General features: G+C 47.5%; 1 long non-coding RNA gene across 10 annotated transcripts; it reads right to left on the minus strand.

The window, feature by feature from the left end:
* Positions 1-3,255: 3,255 nt before the first annotated feature.
* Positions 3,256-17,057, minus strand: LOC137863522 (uncharacterized). Of its 10 annotated transcripts, none has more exons than XR_011100936.1 (5): positions 15,731-17,057; positions 14,672-14,804; positions 14,042-14,271; positions 7,824-13,558; positions 3,256-5,526 (listed from the first exon to the last, which is right to left on the minus strand). It is a non-coding gene; the product is annotated as an uncharacterized lncRNA (long non-coding RNA). The 10 variants fall into 10 exon arrangements; XR_011100937.1 differs by having other exon boundaries at positions 7,824-13,336; positions 13,423-14,271; XR_011100939.1 differs by having other exon boundaries at positions 7,824-10,951; positions 12,168-14,271.
* Positions 17,058-20,122: the final 3,065 nt, after the last annotated feature.

Below are 20,122 nucleotides of genomic sequence, written 5' to 3' on the forward strand. Positions count from 1 at the left end.
GGCTGCAGTGCACGCCCGTGCCTCAGTTTCCCCATCTCCCAGCGGTGGGACTGCACCGTTTGAGAGCACGGAAGCTTTGTGGCCAGAGGTCACTGCATCAGCAACGCTTTTCTGAGTGCCAGAGACAGATACTGTCTGTGATGTTATCTTGCTTGCTGATATTTTATTTCATGAAAAATTTATGCCATTTCAGAAACATTTCTGCAAACACAAGCAGCTTTTAAGGACATTGGCATCTTTTAACTATCCAGCAACGTTCTTGAACGTTGTGGCTTTTCCTGTGTTTATTTTTCCTCCTCCTGGACATTTTGCTCAACAGACGGGCTGTTTTTTTTTTTCCTTTTGGCTCTGCCTGCCCACAGCCAGTGTCCCAGGAGGTGCAGCACTGGTGGAGCCTGCGTGGGGCTGTGTTGAAAGCCCCAGGGTGGTCATGGGGGTGCTGCAGGGACTGGGAGGAGACACGTGTGCTGAGGCAGCCAGCAGCCCTGCTCACACCAGCAGCAGAAACAGAAACGCAGTTTTCCTTGGCGTTGAAGCCCCTGTGGCAGTGTCAGGGTCTGCCCTTTTCCAGGGCTGCTTTGCACTTTGGGGTCTCTGTGTGCCCTGCAGCCCTCCCGGCAGGCAGCCGGGGTGAAACAGCCCCAGGAAATTACAGACAGTCAGCCTGGAAAATCCCAGGGAGCTTGATTTACTCACAGAACATGTTTGTGTAACAATACAATGGGGGAGCCCTATTTTTGGTACAATGCCTCGCTCTGCATGCCAAGACGTGCTGATGCTCCCTGGTGCTGGCAGGCACCGGTGCAGCAGCGCTGGGGCTGTGCTCGGCTGCCCCTGCTTGCCCTGCAGCCCCTGGATGAAGAGCAGAGCCCAGCGGGCTGGGGGTGCAGAGGGGTGCCCCTGCCCTGAAAGCACCAATGCTGCTGCCTGCAGGGCTGCTCACTGCCCCTGTTCGGGCTGAGAAACCTCGCAAGCAAAAGTTACTGGCAGCCAAGGTATGGGGCATGTTTCTGAGCCAGCCTTTTGGGGGCAAGTCTGAAGAGATCTTTAAAAAAACATCAAATAGTTCTTTGCTAGCAAACAGAGGGAAGTGGTGTGAAATATTGCTCAGTCTGCAGGGAGGACTCTGTTGGGCTCTGCCTTGTAGGGAACTCCATGGGGTTTGAAATGCTCCACGTGGCTACACTATTTGCACCTACTTTTGCTTGAATCACGTTTGGAGATGAAGCAGAAAAGAGTTTTGCAGCACCCAGCATGGGTTTGTGAGGCAGTACCACGGGGAGATGGCGGGGAGCACAGTGGGTGTCCCACTCCAGCTGCCACCCAGCTCCTCTGCAGCTGTCCCAAGGCAAGGCTCCTTCCCGGAGATGCTGAGGCTAACCGCAGGGCTAATTTCAAGGACAGGTGGCTAACGAGCGTGCAGATCTGCCCCCACCACCTCTGGGATGATCCCATAATGTCCTCAGCCAGGGGACACAGCCAGCTTCAGCCCCTTGGCATTCCAAAGCATGACAGACCAGAGCAGTGCCCGGTCCATGCTCACGGGCTGTGGCATGCACTAGCAGCCTGTCCATGGCTGCTGCTGCCTGGGGACATGGCAGGAGACCTGTCCTCCTGCACTGGCTGCCTCGGGCTTATTTGGGCTTATTTGGAACATTTCTGGGAGATGCAGCATAGGTGCACCCAGAGAGGTGAGCTGGGAGAGGAACACTGGCACTCCTCTGAATGTGGCCACCTTGCTTTGGCTTTGCAGCTGCACTGGGCTTGCCATGGGGCCAATGGATGCCACCACCCACCCAACTGCCTGCCACCCAGGTTAAAAACCAACCACCTTCCCCTGCACCAAGCCGGGATGTGCCCCTGCCTGCCCCCTCTGCACCCACAGTATCCCGGCCCTGGCACCGGTGGCACCAGTGCTGTGCCATGGCCATGCTCTGGGCCATTTTGGGGATGTGGACAGGGCTCTCCAAGCCCCGTCCAGACACAGTCTGCTGGGTCAGCTCGTGTGTGCACCAGCAGTGCCTCTCCATGGGGAGATGTGCAGCTCCCCTGCTGGTGCTCGTCCTGCGGGACCCCTGCTGTGCCGCGGGAGCCGGCTCCCGCACGCTGCCCTTTATTCTGCTTCTTCTCGGCGGCTGCTGGGAAGACACGGAACAAACAAACTGGTCGAACAATGCTTTCCAGGAACCGCTCGCTTCCTCCCAGAGTGCCGAGGTCGGGGTTATGAGCGCCAGAGGAGCACCCGCGCTCCAAGTGCCGCCGTGCTGGAGAGGTGAGCAGCACCCTGAGCTGTCCTGCAGGCATCTTTGTGGAAAAGCAACGAGTTGTGCCTCAGCCCCCATCCCCCCGAAGGAGCATTTCTGATTTCCAGCAGCCCGCGGGGGGGTGCCGGCTGCGAGGAACAGAGCACTTGCACTTTTGCACGTTGGCGTTTCGGGGAAAGCTCAGGAAGTGCTGATGAAGCATTTGTGCGCTGGGTCTTACAAGCTGGAGGGGAACATGCGTGGTGAGAGGCTTGTTCCCATAGCTCCTCCAAAAAATCTTTGCAAGGGTGCGTTTGTGAAGTGGGCTGCATGTAAATTACCCATAAATAAGCTTAACGTTACTGAGCAGGTGGAACAGGGCAGGGTTCAGGAAATTATGCAAAGAGAGGAGACAAAGGGCCGGGCTGCAATTGCCCTTTGTTTAGGGGACCCAGGCTCACTTTCTGCAGTCACAATGCGTTAGCGCAGGGCACAAAGGCAGGCAATTTCAGATTTGATTAAACTGTTTGACAGCATTCATATGTTAAATGATTATGTGCTGCTATCTACTGCTACAGTGTGCATATCTCAGGAGAATCACAAATGAACCCATTGAGGCCAGAGTGTGGTGTAACAGGAGATGTAATTAATAAACTAAACAAGAGGGGGAAAAAAGCAAATTTGTTGTGGTTTTACCCAGTGACCAGGCATGACAAGTCAGGAACAAATGAGTAATACAGACGAACACAGATGCATGTCCTGGCATTTCAGAGCCTAATCCGGATGCAAATATTTTAGGCAGGATCCCGTCTCCCATCTCCAAACCTTTAGACACACATGGGGGCTGTGTGGCATCCCCTGTGCTGGCAGATGCCTGCGGAGTCAGGTCATGGCTGTTCAAAGGCATTCCCAGCAGAAGGATTATTTTGCTTTTATGCTTGCTGCCCATTCAGCCTTTTATGAGATGCCACGAGGAATCGAATGAAATTCAAAGCAGGAGTGAGGATTAGAAACCCCCCTGTCAGCCGCACAATGTCCGGGCGGAGGAGCCGGGCGGGCTCTGTGGGCAGAGGCGATGGGCACCTGGACATCCCCTTCTCCTCAGGATGGGGACAGGAGGGATATCGCAGCCCAGGTGCGCTGCCTCCAACCCCACTTTTCCCCAGCCCTGAAGAGTGAGCTCTGAAACATGCTCCTTCCCTGTGCAACTTCTGGTCAGCAGCCCCAGCCTATGGGAGAGGTGCTCAGAGACGGCTCCTGCAAACACCACCAGTCAGTGCATTTCCTGCTCTCGTTAGGCTGATTGGCAGCTGCCAGACTTAAGTTGCCTGCAGAGGCATTATATCATTATATGCATCCCCAGCTGGCTTAGAAATACCTGTGCACAGAGTAGTGTCCTGCGGTGTCACTGTGCCCAGCTCCAGGCAGCCTGTTATGCTGCTGCAGCGCATCGGCATGCTCAGGACAATATTCTCCCCATATCTTTTAATACCCACTCTGCTGTTGCCAGCAAGCATTTCCACTTCCCTCCAAAATATTAAAAAAAAAAAAAAAAAAAAGAAGCCAAAAGTGGTGTAACGATGTTTCTCTGGAGGTGAGGGCCCTCGGAGGGCAGCTGGGCGGCAAAGGGAGCTCGCAGCACTCCCAGTGCACCAGATTGCAATGAAAGCTTTTATTGCCCACTCATCTAGCCTGTATCAGTCAACTATTTGGCTGAGGGAGAGGCGTCCATTCAAAGCCAGTTTACAGCACAGTCTTTATTTTTATTTTAAAAGCATCTGGAAATTAAAAATCCCCTTTGGCACTTGTCCACTTTGGAGAGAGAGCCAGCCCTGTCGTCTGGCCAAGCAGCCCAGCTCTGGCTGCATTGGGTGGATCCAGCGCTGGGACGTTTTTCTAACTGGAGCAGACACGGGTTGCTGGCTTCCTTCCAGCAGCTCAACAAACTTCCCACGCCGAGCGCCGGGTCGGTCCTCACGCCGTGAGCGCGACACCGCGGGCATGTCACTCAGAGCCACTCAGGGCGTGCTGTGCCCAGCCGCGGGCTCTCCCAGCCCAGGGACATCCGTCAGGAGATGCTTTCACCCAGACAAAGAGCTACAATCTGGCTGGTGCACATAGGGTTTGCCCCAGGTGAACCGACACCAAGCATGCACTATTTGTTCCCATTTTGTTGTGGCTGCAGGTCTGGCAGGTATTGGCCATCCCCAGAAAACTGTCCCCATCAGGGGGACACATCGTCGCTGCCTGCTCAGCAGCGTGGCAGGAGGTGACGGTACCTAGGGCTGTCCGAACCTGGTGGCACAGCTGTGCTGGGTTCACAGCAGAGCCCTGGGAAGTTCTCCATGAGCAGCGTTCTGCCCCGAGATGCAGCACATTTCGATGAAGGCCTTCCTCGGCAGGCTGGTAAAGCCCAGCTGGGTCAGCCCTGGGGTACCGGTGTGTTTTGGAAAAAGGAAGAAAGCAAAAACACGGTTATGTGCAGGTGTGGTTATGTGGACCTGGTTTTCATCCTGCAGGAAGCTGCAGGCACTGGAAATCCCCAGCCAGCACCTCTGGCTGCACGGCCCCAGACATCCCCTCACTGTGTCTCTGCAGTGGGAAGGCAGAGGACAGAGCAACAACAAGGATTCATCTTCTCTGTGCTACAGAAGGGAAATTGAGCAGCCCCTGCCCAGCAGCTTGAGATTGCCACTGCAGAGCATTGAACCTGCCGGGCACATCAGCTGCAACTCAAGACAGCATCTTTTATCCAAAAAGGGCATTCAGGCACCGTGCCGACATTTGGCTCCTTGTTACCTTTTGCAAGGTCTACAGAGCCTGGGGCTGCCCTCATCCTCTCCTCCCCTCATGGCTGGCAGACCTCAACCCAGGATGGCCGCAGCAGCAGCCTGTTATCCTGCCTGCATCCGTGCCTGGAGGAAATAGGGATTATTGCTCACAAGTGTTTGCTGGGGGGAGAGGGAGGCAACGCACCATCAAGCTGGGGAGAGGGAGGAAAGCCCAATTACACCCCTCACGAGGGCCAGGCATCAGGAGATGCGAGCAGAGGCTCTCTTCTAATCTTAGCTAAGCTCTCGCAAAGCCCTGCTGCACATGCACAAACTAGAATTTTTCAAAGGCTCGTAAAACCGAAACAACCGTGGTCAGATCCTTATGGCAATGGCAATGCGCCCGTCTTTAGCACAAAGCTGATCTTCCCCCGCTGGAATTCAAGTCCTTCTTTCAAAGTATGGAAGCATTAGATCTCTCCAAAGAAAGGATTTCCTGAATTATTTTAACACTGAAATAAATAAATAAAAATAAATAAATAAATAAATAAATAAATAAATATAGTGTATTCTTCTCTGGACTGGCTCTTGCAGGCAGTTGAACTACTTGGCTGAAATTTTCTCAAAAAAAAAAAAAGAAAAAGCCAGAGTCATGACATCAGAACAGGATCCTGCACTCAGAAGGGACAAGCAACCTCCAGTGCAGGCTGTGCTACCAACTCTGCCTCCAGTAATATCTGCCAACTTTGTGTGCATCATGCATTGTTTAAATAACCTAATCAAGTTATATATTCCTTTTGAAGTCAGACAACTTTGATTTAAACATGGCTTCAGAGCTTTGAAAACCCAAATCTTTTCTAGTTTGTCTTCCATGATGGTTCCTTACCTGTCTCCCATCATTGAATAAATCATTATAAACATAAACCAGATGCTTGATGCTAACAATAACTTTAGAGGGCCCTGCTTCCCCTACGCACTATGGGCAATGACTAACACACTTTTAGCCTCCAGACTTAATTTAAAGCATTCTGAAATTGTGCACTGGTGAGACGAAGGCTGCCTGAGACAATAACTTTTACATTAAAAATAATCTGTCTGTAACAGCAACAAAGTGAAGGTTGTCCTCCTTCAGCTCCAGCGTGCCTGCTATGGGCACTGCAAGCCATGGATTGCACTTACATGAATTCGTGCATGAAGACATTGGGAAGGGAAGACTTTGCAAGCACCTTAAAGAAAATGAGGTGTCTGTGGTTACATGCACATGAGCAGGGGCTTGCAGTGAGCGTGCAGCAGCCAAGCAGCTCCTTGCAGCAACGCCTGCAGTATTTTCCTCTGGGACGTGACAAGGGAAAGTGCTGAGTCTCCAGGTTATGGGCATGATGGCACTCTGGCAGGAGCAGCAAGTGGTTGAGTTGACCTCAGCCTCTGCACTGCAACCAGACACTGAGCTAAAGCACTTTGAAAGCTGGAATTCACCTTGCCTGGAGATAAATTATCAATTCATGGAGTGGCGGGGCGGTGTGGTGGTGCAAGATAGAGCATTTCTGACCCAGAGACGTCAGCCTGCAGAAAGTCTGGAGCTAACAGCTGCTCCAGAGCTGCTCTGTAGGGAATATATTGCTTAGCAGAGGAACACTCTTAAATGCATTACTAGTACAGCTAAATCAGTGTCTGGAGATTGAGCTCTGGCAATGAAACAAAGTTTTGAAAGCTTAGTTCAATATTCTTTCACTTTTCTAAGCCTGCACACATTTAGCCCACAGGTCAGTTAATCCTGAGATTTAATTTACACATTTTTGTCATCCCTTATTTACATACTTTGCTGTCTTATTCACTAGAAGCAATAACCCAAAAGCGGAGAGAAGAAGGAAATTTCATTATTTTAATGAAGCATTTTCAGTTCTCACTGCAACACACCAGGAGCACGGGTTCACAGTGATGGGATGGTGCAGCCATGTGTGATGGCCACAGCTATGCTGGGGTCACAGTGGGGGACCGGGGGCCATCTTCTGTCCTCCTGCCCCCCATCAGTCCCTGTGCTGCTCTCTCCTGGCCCTCTCCACACTCTGTGCAGGTTTGTCTCATCCAAGTGGTGGTCAATGAGGGTGAGGAGCAATCCTGACCAGGAGAACAAGTGCTTTGTTCCTGGTTGTCCCCAAGGAGAAGGCCCCCAGACCTGCCCTCCCATGAAATCTGGCCAGAGAACTACGTACTCCAGAACTTATTCATCCTGCAGGTTTTGGGGGCTGCTTCTGTGCCAGGTGCCCCTTGTGTGAGGCTGGTGTTACCTTTGCACCACAGACTGGCTTTTCCCGATTGCCAGCTGCCTGCACACACCTTCATCCTCCTCCCTGGCTCTCCCCTCACTGTGCCCTGCCTGCTCCTCTGCTGCAGATGGCACCAGATCTAACCCTGGATTTTTTTCCATTCCAATTTCTGAATGAGAGAACTCACCAAACTCTATGATATAGTGAATGAGAAGAAGCACAGAGTGGCGTGAAGGTGGTACAGGCTCTGGTCCCAGCCTCTCCCAGGAAGCCTTTGCCACCTGCTTCACTTTCCAGCTACAGTGCAACAGCCAGGGTGCTCCTTGCCAAAGCAGCCCCTGCTGGCTATCCAGCCATGCTTGCAGCAGTGCCAAATCCATCTCCAGAAGATGTTGCTAGAGCACTAGCATATAAAAATCCATAATTTATGCATTTCAAGCCGTGTTTTTGATTATGTCAAATGGTAAGCAAAACCTGAAAAGTCTCTTTTATAGAAAACGTTAATTCCTTATGACTTTTTTTCCTTATAAAGAATGATTTACCTGTCCCTTGGGTTATGGTCTTTGTACAACACAGCATGTGTCTGTTCTGGTTCCTCACATCTGAGATACAGATCCCAGGCAAGCAGCTGTCCCATGGTATGGTGGGTTTTTCATGATGAATGGGAATCCTTTACAGGCAGCTTTCATTTTCTCATCTGAAAGTCTCAATACATTAGGAGTTGCCAGAGTCTTCTGAACTTTCATATCTATTATGCCATCACCACTATAAATGCTTTCAAATTAACAACCAGACAGATTTCCTTTCCTTGACCAAGCAGGGAAATAAAGGGAAAAGACAGAAATCATTACATTACAGACTACCTTCTCCTCCATCCTCCTTAGCCATTGCTTTGCAAAGTGATATGAAAGGTTATTTACATTTGGACACATCTAAGGGGATGGATAGGACCAAATGCTCCAGAAAGGATCACAGCTCTTTCCTTTCTTGTCCTTGCCTGTCTCTGGCACCGAGCAATCAGCTATGCTCAGATGAGATCCTGACGAAGGATGAAATACAAATAAAAATATTTGGGAGAAACTGGTGGCAAATGGGCAGTTAAATAGCCTCATACATTCATTGCCTGTTTCATTTCCTTTTTAGCTCACTATTTTTTTCTATTCCTGTTTGGTTCTGGAGAGGGGCATTTTCAGTCTCTGTGCAGGCGTGCAGTGGACAGCAGTTCTGCTGTTGTGTGGGCAATGGCACTTCCCAGGCCAGCATTGCCAGCAGACTTCCAAACACACAAACACGGTGGGTTGTACAGCCAAAGACTGGAACTGCAGCCCAAGGCCTCTTCAGGGTAAGACGTGAGGATCCCAGGTGTCCATTTTGTGTGTCTGGCAAAAACATTGTACATCTAAAAATAATGAGTGAAGGTAAAAAAAAATGAGAAAATCGTCCTTCATGTGAAATCTCTTTTTCAATCTCTTCTCATGACTCTGAGTTTTTCCTGTTAGTTACTGTGTCTTTTAAATGTGCCCTTTCAAGCCCTTCCCAATGGCCCCATCTGCCTGGCCACCAGCAGTGGAGGCAGAGCTTTGCATGAGGACCTGCAGGGCTCTGAGACCTTCACTGGCTCCTGGTGGGAGATCACACTCAGACAACCCCGAGCACCCCCCTGCACTGGCAGCCTATGGATAAAATCTGGGTGGGTGACTTAAGAGCCTCAAAAATTGCCATGGTGAGTAATCCTCCAAGATTTGAAGTTACTCGTGTAAACACGGGCTTGACAAATACTGTCTTTTACAAAAAATAAAAATAAAAAATAATAAAAAAAATCAAAGGTTCACACTTGCTTTTAAAGTGATGTTTGGTCACAATACTATGTTCTTCAGGTCAGCTGCATTGCAGAGAGTACACAACCACTTCAAAATAATTGATGCAGTATCTGTTCTGCTAGCTGATGTGTTTTAAAAACTGTACATCCAACAAATGCCAATACGTGGTTCATGTGTACTAGGTTCTATCCTGGAAACACGCACACATGCTTTATTTCTATCTTCACGGAGAATAGGACAGGATTTTGCATTCCTGTACTTTTCATAACTCTCTCCTCACCCTGCTATGGGTAGTGGCAAAACTTTCACAGCACATAGTCTCAAACAACTGTGGTGAAGGAGCTTTTATTGAGGGGACTCCAGGGGCTGCTGCTGTCTCCTTTATGCCACAGGCTGAGCAAAAAGGGACTGCCAGGGAGGAGGTTCACCCCCAGTTAATGCAGAAAAGTGGCAATGCACAGATCAGAAACATAGCAAATTCCTTTATCCTGGTGCTTCTTGGGCAGACTGAGCATCTCGACATTTGATGCCTTGGGGACAAGACTGGCAGAGCTGTTTCTTCTTGTCATTCTTTCCCGAGTAGCTTTTAGTGTTGCACGTAGGGAGATCTCGGCAGAGGGAAAGGGAGACACAAACCCTCTTTTCTCAGACTCTTGGCTAAAACCCAAATATGTTAAACATTTCTGCTAGGAATTGATTCCTCACAGCAAATCTCCAAGCTCTTGTCTCTGACAGCTATAAACCCAGTGCTGTTTACATGAGATCAGCACATGCCCATGCTGCTGTACACTTCACAGCGTGTGCATTTTGTGTATCTATAGAAATAGGGAATCCATCCTAGCAAGCCCTCTAGCGGTCTCAGCTGGGGAGATGGGGCCAGATCCAGGCACTAAGGCTCCACACGGTGCAGGAGGACCAGCAAAACCTTCCCTAAAGCCTGAAGACCTCAGAAGATATGAACCGGCACTTGTGGGCAACCAAACAGTGCAGCCAAAGACCCGTGTGACATTTCAGCTGTGCATAAGGCACCGAATAAACAGAAAATATTGGAAGCACATTTCTAGAGAGTTTGCAGAAATATTGTTTGGGTAGGGGAAAGGGAAGAGCTATGTTTTGCATCGCATCCCATCACACTGTGGTACTAGTCACAATTTTGTGATGGCTTTCCTTTTTATTTAGGGGAAAGGGATAAAAAGCATGATGGAAGTCATGGAAGTGGTTAAATGGAAAGATCTGTTGATCTTGCAAGACCACTGGTAAATAATTTAACAAAGATCTTTAACGAGTATCACTCTACAGGGAAAAAATAGGTCCATTTTAAACACTGCTTTTCCAATTTGGATGTCTAAATCAGTATTGCAGTCCTTTAAAACAGTCAAACTCTGTAGGAATTGCCATGGAGAGTCAGACGCGGAGCTCTGGCTGCCAAGTGTAAAAGAGAAAAATGTGAGAAACTTCAGAACAGGCAAGCATGGGGCAATCTCCCTTCCCCCAGAAGAGCTCATCCGAGCCCTGGAGACTATCTGAAGCATCAAAGCAATAGGTTTTGCCCTACCCAAACCATGGCTGGCATGAACTCTCCAGTGATGGCTCTTCTCCAGAGGAAGATTCTGCAAAGCTTTCGATAATTTTATGGAAACACCTCATTGCATATTTTAAGTATTCCTGTTACCATCTCTCTCCCAGAAGGATTTTAACCTCTCCAATAAACCACGACTAGACACATAACATCCTGTGGTCACTCTGGATACCTGCACACATGGAGAAGCCTTCACCGGCAGGGCTGCTTCACAGCCGCAGGAGAAGCTCGTGCGAGGAGCGTGGGTTCCCCACTGGGAGACACCTGATTCCTAGGGAAGGGAGCGCAGGGCAATTAGTCACTGTAAAACAGCCTAATGAGGCTAAAGAATTAGGAATTGCCTAGGCCCCAATAAAACCCAGTGCTTTATATGACTCGAGATGCAGTTGGAGGAATCTGGCTAATCTTTTACTCTCCTAGTAAATCATTCATTGAGGCCATCTGTGAAACATGAGAAGAGCAGCTTCAACCCAAGATTCCCGCTTAGCAAAGCTCTCACTGGCTTGGCCGGAAAGAAGCTTTCCTGATAAAGCTGATAGCTGGTCCAAGCCCTCATGATTTCCAGCAGCACTAATCCTTCTGGGGAGATTAGAGGAGCAGCCCTCGACGGTCCTGGAGCATGGGTGTGCATGTTAGCACAGTTTAAGGGAAAAAAATCCACAGCACTTGCCAGGGGAGGGCCTGGCCCAGAGGTGCACCACTGGCCGCTTGCTTCTCCAGCAGCCTCTGCAGATGGGTCTGACATGTGGCCCCAGAACAGCTGATCGCAGCACCCCGGGGACAGAGAGCATCCATGGGACACAGGAGAGCATCCAGGGAGAAACCTGGTGCCTCAGTGGCACAGACTGATCCACAGTTTGGTTCAAGGAGAGGCACAGATGCCCATCTGGAAAGTGATGTTCAGCTGAACTCAGAACCCAAACTTCCCTGTGTCAGGAAAGTTTGTGTCTGGATCAAGTGAGTATGGTGTAGGGTTGTCTCTCCTGAGGAGGCATAAGTCATCCAAAACATCCCCCCACTTTCCACGCCAGGCTGCTTGTGCATATCTGTGTCCTCCACCCAGATCTGATTCTGTTTTTTAAGGAGCAATTAGCCTCTCTCCACAGGCATTACTGCTAATCTGGGAATAGAAGAAAGTCCTCAGGCAAATACTTCATAGGGCAAAACAAATAAAATTTTAGCTTACAGGAGAAAAGGGCTGAACACCTAACCACAGCATTTGAGAACATGAGTTACAATCCACTTCCTCCATGAATTAAGACAATACGTTTTTTTACTTTTTTTTTTTTTTTAACCTTCTAGTTTCTGATGTTTTAGGAGCTGCAGTTCACTGGTGGCTCAATTGCCAGAAGGAACAGAGTTTCAAAGTGAAAGATGAGATGCTCCAACTCCGGGAACCAAATGCTTAAAGGGAAGTGAAGGAAAAACCCAAAGAAAAGACAAAATGAGAGCAGAACAGGGCTGGAGGCACAAGCCTGAAGTCTTACCTGGTGCTGGGCTCCCAGAGAAGGCAAGGTGTGCAGGCTCTCCATATGATTTTACCCTCCTCCAACACGCAGAGCACAAGCACCAACTTTCCTGCCTAATGCATAGTGTTGGCACCAGCCGTCCCAGCTCAGAGCAGAAAGCAGAGCACAAGGAGACTGGCATGGTGGCCTGTTTCAGCCAGGGTGCCCAGGAGGCTGAGCAGGTCCCACCTTTAAGATCCATCAAACACATGTGCAAACCCGGATAGTTATACTGGTTTCGGGTGCCTTGCAGAAACACAGCTGGCGATGGGAAAATACAGCCTCTCCTTCCCCGTGCTTAAGCTAAGCAGTAACACGCTTGATTTAGCACTGAAGTGTTCTGAAAGCCTTGGCCCAAAGTATAGTGCTCTTGATGACCAAGAGACGTTTGGGAAGTGATTATGTCTTGGAGCAGCACATCTGACAAACAGTAGGAGCTGTAGTTCCTAGGAAGCCAGAGATCCTCTTTGCTATGTGAACTTTAACCAAGGTTTGGTGTGATAATCCCTCCGTGCTGTGGTTTGTAAGATTTAACTATTCCTACTGTTTTCCTTGGCTTTCTGGCATTTTCTCCACTGAGCCTTGAGGTCAGTAACTGTATGGAATGCATCATTTTTTCTGCCTTCTCCCTAAAACCTCCTCAGATCTAAGCAGAGCAGCATCTCATCAATTTTTTGCACCGACCAGCTTATTAAGTAGGATTGGAAATTGCTTTACTTTATTTGTAAAAGCTAAGGGTCCTCCCTCCCTGCTCACTAAATGTATAACTGTATGAAGAAAACATGGAGAAGTGCTTCCTCCATCTCCAGCCACCCGTCACAAGCACTGTGAATGCCCCTTCTGCAGCGCTGCTTCCTTTCCTGGCGTGTTCTGCACCACCCTTTGCCTGCCCAAAAGAGATTTCCCCTCTGTTGGGCAGGACTCAGGTTGCTCAGCAGCAGGCTGCTCTGGCCTCCCAACCATGGCAATCGTGGTGCATCTTCCACCCTCCAAGTCACACACAGCGGAGACTGCAGAAGCATCTGGTATAAATCCTCCTCTCTGGGCAAAAGCAGGAAGCACAACTTTCACAAGACTCTCTTAAATGGAGAAAATCATCCAGGCCTTTTCTTTGCAAGCAGTGCACCCCTCCTGGAGCCCTGTGTGATCTAAGTTGTTTAAGAAGTAAATGAAATAGAGTGAGCCAGAGAGATGTTAATGGTTATTTCTCCAGGAAAGAAAAGCTTAATTTTACCATGGGGATCTTGTCTCTGCTATGATCCTTTCAGCGGCTCACAGGAATGCAGGAGGAATTAACCGGCAGCAAGGACTGGTTTGCCCTTGCAGATCTGTGAGGAGTTTCATCCTTTCAAAAGAAATGCCCCCCACTCCTGAAAAAACAAACAAACAAACAAAAAAAAAAAACACAAACCCAGACAAAGAACACTGACTCCAGTTGGTAACATGCAGTTTCACCATGGTCTGTAGCACTCTCTTTTTTTCCAACTAACCAAAACAGACCTAGAGCTTGTAAGTTCTTTGGAGACTTGGGCTGTGGCTGAGATGGTTGATGCACAAAGAGCAGGCAGCATTACATGAGTGGCAATGCTGGAGGAGCTGGCTCCAGGCAAGGTGAGAGGAAAGGGAAGCGGGAGGAGGATTTCCAGGCTCAGAGCCATTTGTCGCTTGCTCGTGGTTAGTATCTGTTAAGCTAACTGGCAATTGAGATCAACAGCTAGGATTTTTCCATCCAATCTAAGCGAGCCAGCAGTTGGGTTTCATTCAAGTAATTGTTCTAATGGATAATAATGTATTATTATGACTAGAGGGCTTATTACTAGAATGTTGCACTAAATTCAATAACCCAAACTCACCATATATTGTCCCTCTTGTGGGGGCTTCAGTTGTTTCAGAAGGAGCCTTAGAGTTGCGTGATCATCCCTAAAACCTTCTCCCCTAAGTTCCAGCTTTGGAGAACAAGTTGTTCATCATATGCTGAATTCAGCCTTGGAGTAACTCCAGTGAAAACAAAAGGAGTAACAACAGGAATGGATTAGGCCCAATTGCTTTCACATTTCTCCAACTTGAATTTCCAATTCCAATCCTAAAGGAGGAGTGAAAAAAAAAAAAAAAAAAAAAAACACCACCATATGGCACAATGACAAATATACTTCAAAACGTAAATCTGCCTATGCCGTGAGCTCATGCCCTTTGAAAAATGCACCAAGGTGAGCTTGCAGGAGCCATAAACAAAATCCTGCTGTTATCTAGTAGAAGCAATATATATTCCTACTTTTGCCAAAGTGTTGTAGCGATTTTTTTCACAAAATGGTCAAATCCATGACACAGTTCTAGGTGGCTACACTTGAGACTACTGACTTTACATATATATATGTGAACCAACAGACAGTATGTGGAATAAGGACTGAGATACAGGACTGCATGCTCCCCTGCTGGCTGTTGAACCATGCTTTCTCTTGACGTTTTCTGCACCACTCACTCACCATCTTTAAAGTAAGTTACATCTAACTGTGACCTGCTGCTTCCTGCCCAGCCTGGTGAGCCACCAGCGTGGAGGAACTTCCTCTGGGCACGTTCTTCAGCGCACGCTTTCAGTGGCTGCTGTGTGAAGTTAACCTGAGAAAAGACATGTTGCCCTTTTGTTTTCACTCGAGTTATTCCCAGGCTAGATTCAGTGCATTACAAAGGGGGTAACAGAGTTATCCAGTGGTCAGGGAAGTGGGGAGTAGCTCTTGTTAAACCAGTTCTGACCATCTGCTCCCTTTGTGCCTCCACACACTCAGTTGAGAGTTTTGTTAATAATGATGACACTCATTTAAAATTATTCCCTGACAAATAAGAAATGTATGAAACACCAGAGAAGCACAAAACATTAAGTCTGAGATCGGGTTTGACCCACCGGCTTTACAGAATAAATGCAGAGCTTCATTCAGCTGCCACGCTGGAAACTGAGGAGTCCAGCTCAGCTGCTATCTAGCTCAGAAATCACTGCACATTGTTTGCAAACTTATCAGGAGTGACTTGAATTGTGAATTAGCTTCAGCAAGGCAGCTGGCAAGCTGCTGAAGCATACAATGCCTGCTGAATCTGCACTTCCTGTTGGAGACGTGCGAAGGAGAAGGCAAACTATGAAAGAGCAGAGAAACCGCTCCCAACTCAAGTCAAAGCTACGTGCAGCACAGGCACAACAGGGCCAGGCGCTGAGCCGGGGGAAAACCAGAACCCCCAGCAACAACGGTTCTGATGGTACTCAGCCCTCGCATGGCACTTGTTAGGGAGAGATTTCAAAGCACTTTGTGAAAATCAGGACCATCATCTCCCCCCACCTCCTCACCCGGCTGGGTTAGGCTGCCGAGCCGGGAGGGCAGCGGCAGGACCTTTCCAGCCCGGTGCTGCAATCCTGTCGGCAGCTCTCCAGCACGCAGCCCAAGGCTGCTGCATGCTTATTCTCACATCTTGTTTTTCAGTAAAGAACCCAAGCTATGACAAAAGCAGCAGCAGACACCAAGACGTGCTCCAGCCAGCCTCAGCCAAGCACTCACCTGGACACAGCACCAGAGCACAGCTGTGCGGTCGGACGCTTGCTCCGTGCAGGCAGGCATTCCCCTTGCACTGTAGGTTACAAAGCTGAAGCTGCTGTAAATTCTCCAAGACCCAGGTCTGTATGTGCCCACATAGAGAAATAGCAGAAAGATGCTTGCTGCCTGCGGTCTGACGGGAATGCTGCAGCATCAGCACTTCAGGAGAAAGAACCCAGCTTGTACACTGCAATTCACTAAAACTAACCGAAATGTGCCACAGCATGCTTCTGAAAGACTTCCCAGGGCTGGGAAAACAGCCAATATGCAATATACTCCTAGAAAAGCTCTCTTGCTGTGAGTAGGGTCTTTCATTCATTTCAGGTTGTCAGTAAATTTGATCAAAGTCTCTCCTCTAGTATGAGAATGTGTCTTTCTTATAATCAGAGCTCCATCTCTTCATTTTTATCAGTTTTAATGTTATTAGTACAATGAAGTCCAAACCTGACTCTGGAAAGCTATCATTTATTTACACTGAAAGGAGGAGGTTACATTTGAGTGAAAAAGAAAGAAAACAATAGAAGCTTCTAGCAACAGGGGTTGCAGGGTGAACTCAACTTAGACGCACTTCAGCTAAAATAACTGCTGCTCATTAAATACCATCCCGTGCTTTGCAAGCCACGATACGCCATCCTGTGGTCATACAATAACCATTAGCTTCTCACGTCTTCTGGTCCAAAGTGCCCAGCGCAGTCAGATGCACAGTGCGTGTGCTGGCACTTCTGCTTCAGTATCATTCACACTAGGTTTCTTGTTGCTAATGCAAAGCAAGGATGAAAAACTTCAGATACTCTCCAAAAAATAAGCCCCGATGTGCACAAGTTGCAAGATGCCTGCATACAGGTGTAACACAGCCCTTCAGCACGAGCCTTCTGCTGGCCAGGAGCGTAGCCAGGACAGCCCACAGGAGAGCCACCGCTTCCCCCATGCCACACAGGCGTACCAGCTCCTGCCCTACTCTCTTCTTCCTGCTGGGTGGCATTCTTCTTTCTGCTCCACTGGGCTGCTCTCTCTGCACTGCCTGGTCCTGCCAGGTCCCCCCTGCTTTCCAGTCTGCTCTTTGGGTATCTCTGTCCCACTGAGATGTAGGAACACCCTCGGTCTCCCTCTCATCTTCCCCCCCGCCCCCAAATTTTGCCCACTAACACCTAGGACGTACCCTCTCCTGTTGGAAGCTGGCAGTCCCATTTGGTAACTGCTCCTAGACAAGTTGAACATCCAGCTTTGCTTCAGCCAGCCAACAAACACAACTGCAACCTTCAAGGCTGGTGCAAACTCAGCGTGAAGCGGGGTGGTGGGGAGCTGTGGCAGCACACAAACCCAGAGCTCCCTCTGTACCCCTCTTGGTGCCCACCTGGCCCAACCTACTCAGGCTGCTCCTTGCTCGTGTTGCCAGGTTTTAACAGGAAAAAAAGTGACCAGCAGCAGTAAGAGTCCTCAAAAGGCAACTGTTTCCCATTACAGTACTAGTTCTTTCAAGCTCTTTGATGTTGCTTCTCCCACACAAACAAAGCTGTTTCTTTCACAGTCTGTTCTTGCACACGAACAAGATGTTACACGTACTATACGTAGCACATCCTCGACTTATTTAAAGCACATTTGTCCCAACTCACTGTACTTTGTTCTCTATCATTTTTCAAACCAGTGCTCATGCATCAGAGGCACAGAGACATTTTATTTTACTTCTCCCTGTCACAGTGATTTGTCTTCCAAATTCTGGGAAGTTCTGATCATAGTAGAGAAATTTCAGCCCTTAGATAGGGTTGAGACCAAGCTGTTAAGTTCATGGCATTAGCCGATTTTTTCCCTAAATTTTAGGTGTTCAGAGAGCAGAGTTTGCTTTGCGAGAGGCCTTTTACAAAATTTCAATTTGGATTCTGGACTAGTTAACTTTGGTTGCATTCTTAATCATACTCCTGCCCACAGTTTGTGATATCATCCGTTTCTTACCTGTGCATTGCAGGTTCCAGCTTTTCCACACTGGGAGAATTGTTGGTCATGCACTGCATTGATAAATTATTACAGTTCTCATGACAAATTTAAATTGTAAATTATTTGGGGCAAGGAAAGTCTTTTTGTTCTAGCACAATAGGATTTTCGTAATCTGCATTATAAACTACCCCAATACAAATAATAGCCTGGCACTTCTGCCAGCTCATTTTATTTTGGGGAAAGTTCACAAGTGGTGGAGACTGCCACAGAATGCAGGAGATTTGATTAGGTGATGCAAGGGTTAATCCAGTCAATTTCTGACAAAACAAATGCGTGTCATTGTCTCCACGATTCATTTGACTCATGTTGTTAAATATGAGTTACTTTTATACAGACTTCTGCATAAACTATAACCAAATGCCTTGCAAAATTAAAACACAATGGATAATTCTTCCAGAAGACACACATTTCATTATCTGAAAAATAATCAAAAATCCCAAACTCTGTTATACCCCAAAATGAGGGACAAACAAGCACCCACAAAGTCCACCAGGAATTTTACCACAGCTATTTGGTAAGAAAGTCAACGTATGGCAATTAACAGCAAATGATAATTGTGTTTGTATGAGAGGTAAAATCTGATGCTCCTCAGAAATAAAATAAGGGAGACTGAGGATGTCAGACTCATTATTAGAGCTGAATGTGATGCTTTTTTTGGATGGTTCAGACAGGAACGCTAGACAGCCTGGTGTCAGCAATGGGCCTGCTGAATCATAGGGGATTGTTACCACAGCGCTATTCAGAGACCTGAGGCAGGCCATGCCCTCCGTCTGTTGTAAATGAACAAAACTTGTGGTCTTTCAGCACTCAGTTCCTCTTCACAGGACAGAGAAGCATTTGGGGGTGAAAGCATGCTGGATGTTGTTGCTGTGTTACTAAGGATATGTTCAAAACACTACTTCCTACGTTTAAAGAGAGACTGCTATCAAACCAGCCAAATTGGTTTACTAAAAATAGGTATTTCTTTGTTCTGTGTTTTTAGCTTTTATTTCTTTTAAAACACCAGTCTTTCGTGATCGCTAAAGCTAACATGCATTCCTTGTTAATAGCAAGTGCCTACCTACCTACTCTGCATTTCCAGACTTGACAATGTAAGAACAAAACAAATTGCTCCATGTTTAAAAAGGAAACGCGGGCCCTGGCACACTTGTCACAGTCAAGACTCAAAACCGAGGCCCAATAGGCCCCATATCAAAAGGCTTTCAGATCTAAAAGCAAGTAATAAAAAGCAGCTTTAATGCAAAATGGTTTGGACTGAAACAAGAGACTTCCGCTAAGTGCCCAGCACACTAATAAAAGGATAGCCTTGAGGTACATGTCCAAGTTAAAAGTGGAAGTTGTGTGCCTTTGTATTTATGGGAATGGTAGTGCCCAGCCAGCAGCCCCGGTCATTATAACCTGCTTACATGAAGACTCTTCATTTGTAGCAGGAAATAAGTACTGGCTCTCATGCTTCAACCAGCTCTGCAGCCTATTTACTTCCTCAGAAAACAGGCAGTTATTTTAGGGCAGCTAAAATAACATCTACTTTTGGTTTAACCTTGATGACAAAGGTCTTAGTCATGAATTAGATAACCAGTCCTTAAAGAAGCTCGATCACCAATCCCACGTCCTCTCCAAAGATGGCCATAAAAGTAGAAGCGCTAACTGAATTTTGATGGGCAGGCATAGCTTTCTTTTGGGGATGGAATGAACAAAAAAGTCCTAGATTTGACAAGGAATCTTTTCCTTTAAGTTTGAATAGCCTGTACCCTCATAGATGTTTCAGCTGCTTGCAACACTTTTTATTCGAAAATTAGTTGGATAAACCAGGTCTAAGTTTGTGGCTAAGATTCTGATTTATGGTCAAAGGAGTTGGTACATCCTTCGGCAGCTCACTGGATCATCTGGTACTTTAAATAATCCATTTCACAATAATCACCAAATTTGCTAAGAATTATTTATTAAAGCTCAAGACTGAAATGTTGAATAGTAGACAAATCCCTTCGCTCTTATTAAGGACTGTTGCCATTTATATAATAACCTTGGAATACAAGAGGCAGTCTGTATAGCTCCGAAAATATTTCTTGGCCTTTAGTCCAAAAAAGCAAATGAAACTGTCCAATGACTTCATGAAGTATTTGAACAAATATTAACGCAAAGCTTTTTGTTGTTGTTATGAAACTACCAGGAATATTTTATGCAGATGAAATTCCTCCATGAAAAAGAAGTTTTCATCTTTGTTGTCACACAGTATATTATTCAGATCTGCAGATAAGAATGTGGATATTTGCAAAAAATAATTTCCCAAGAGTTATCTATTCCAATACACACAGAGTCCTGAATCTGCCTAAGCCTGTTCAAGTTAACCTCTGCATACAGTCC

The sequence above is a fragment of the Anas acuta genome, chromosome 13, assembly GCF_963932015.1.
Source record: "Anas acuta chromosome 13, bAnaAcu1.1, whole genome shotgun sequence".
In the NCBI taxonomy this organism is placed as follows: Eukaryota; Metazoa; Chordata; class Aves; order Anseriformes; family Anatidae; genus Anas; species Anas acuta.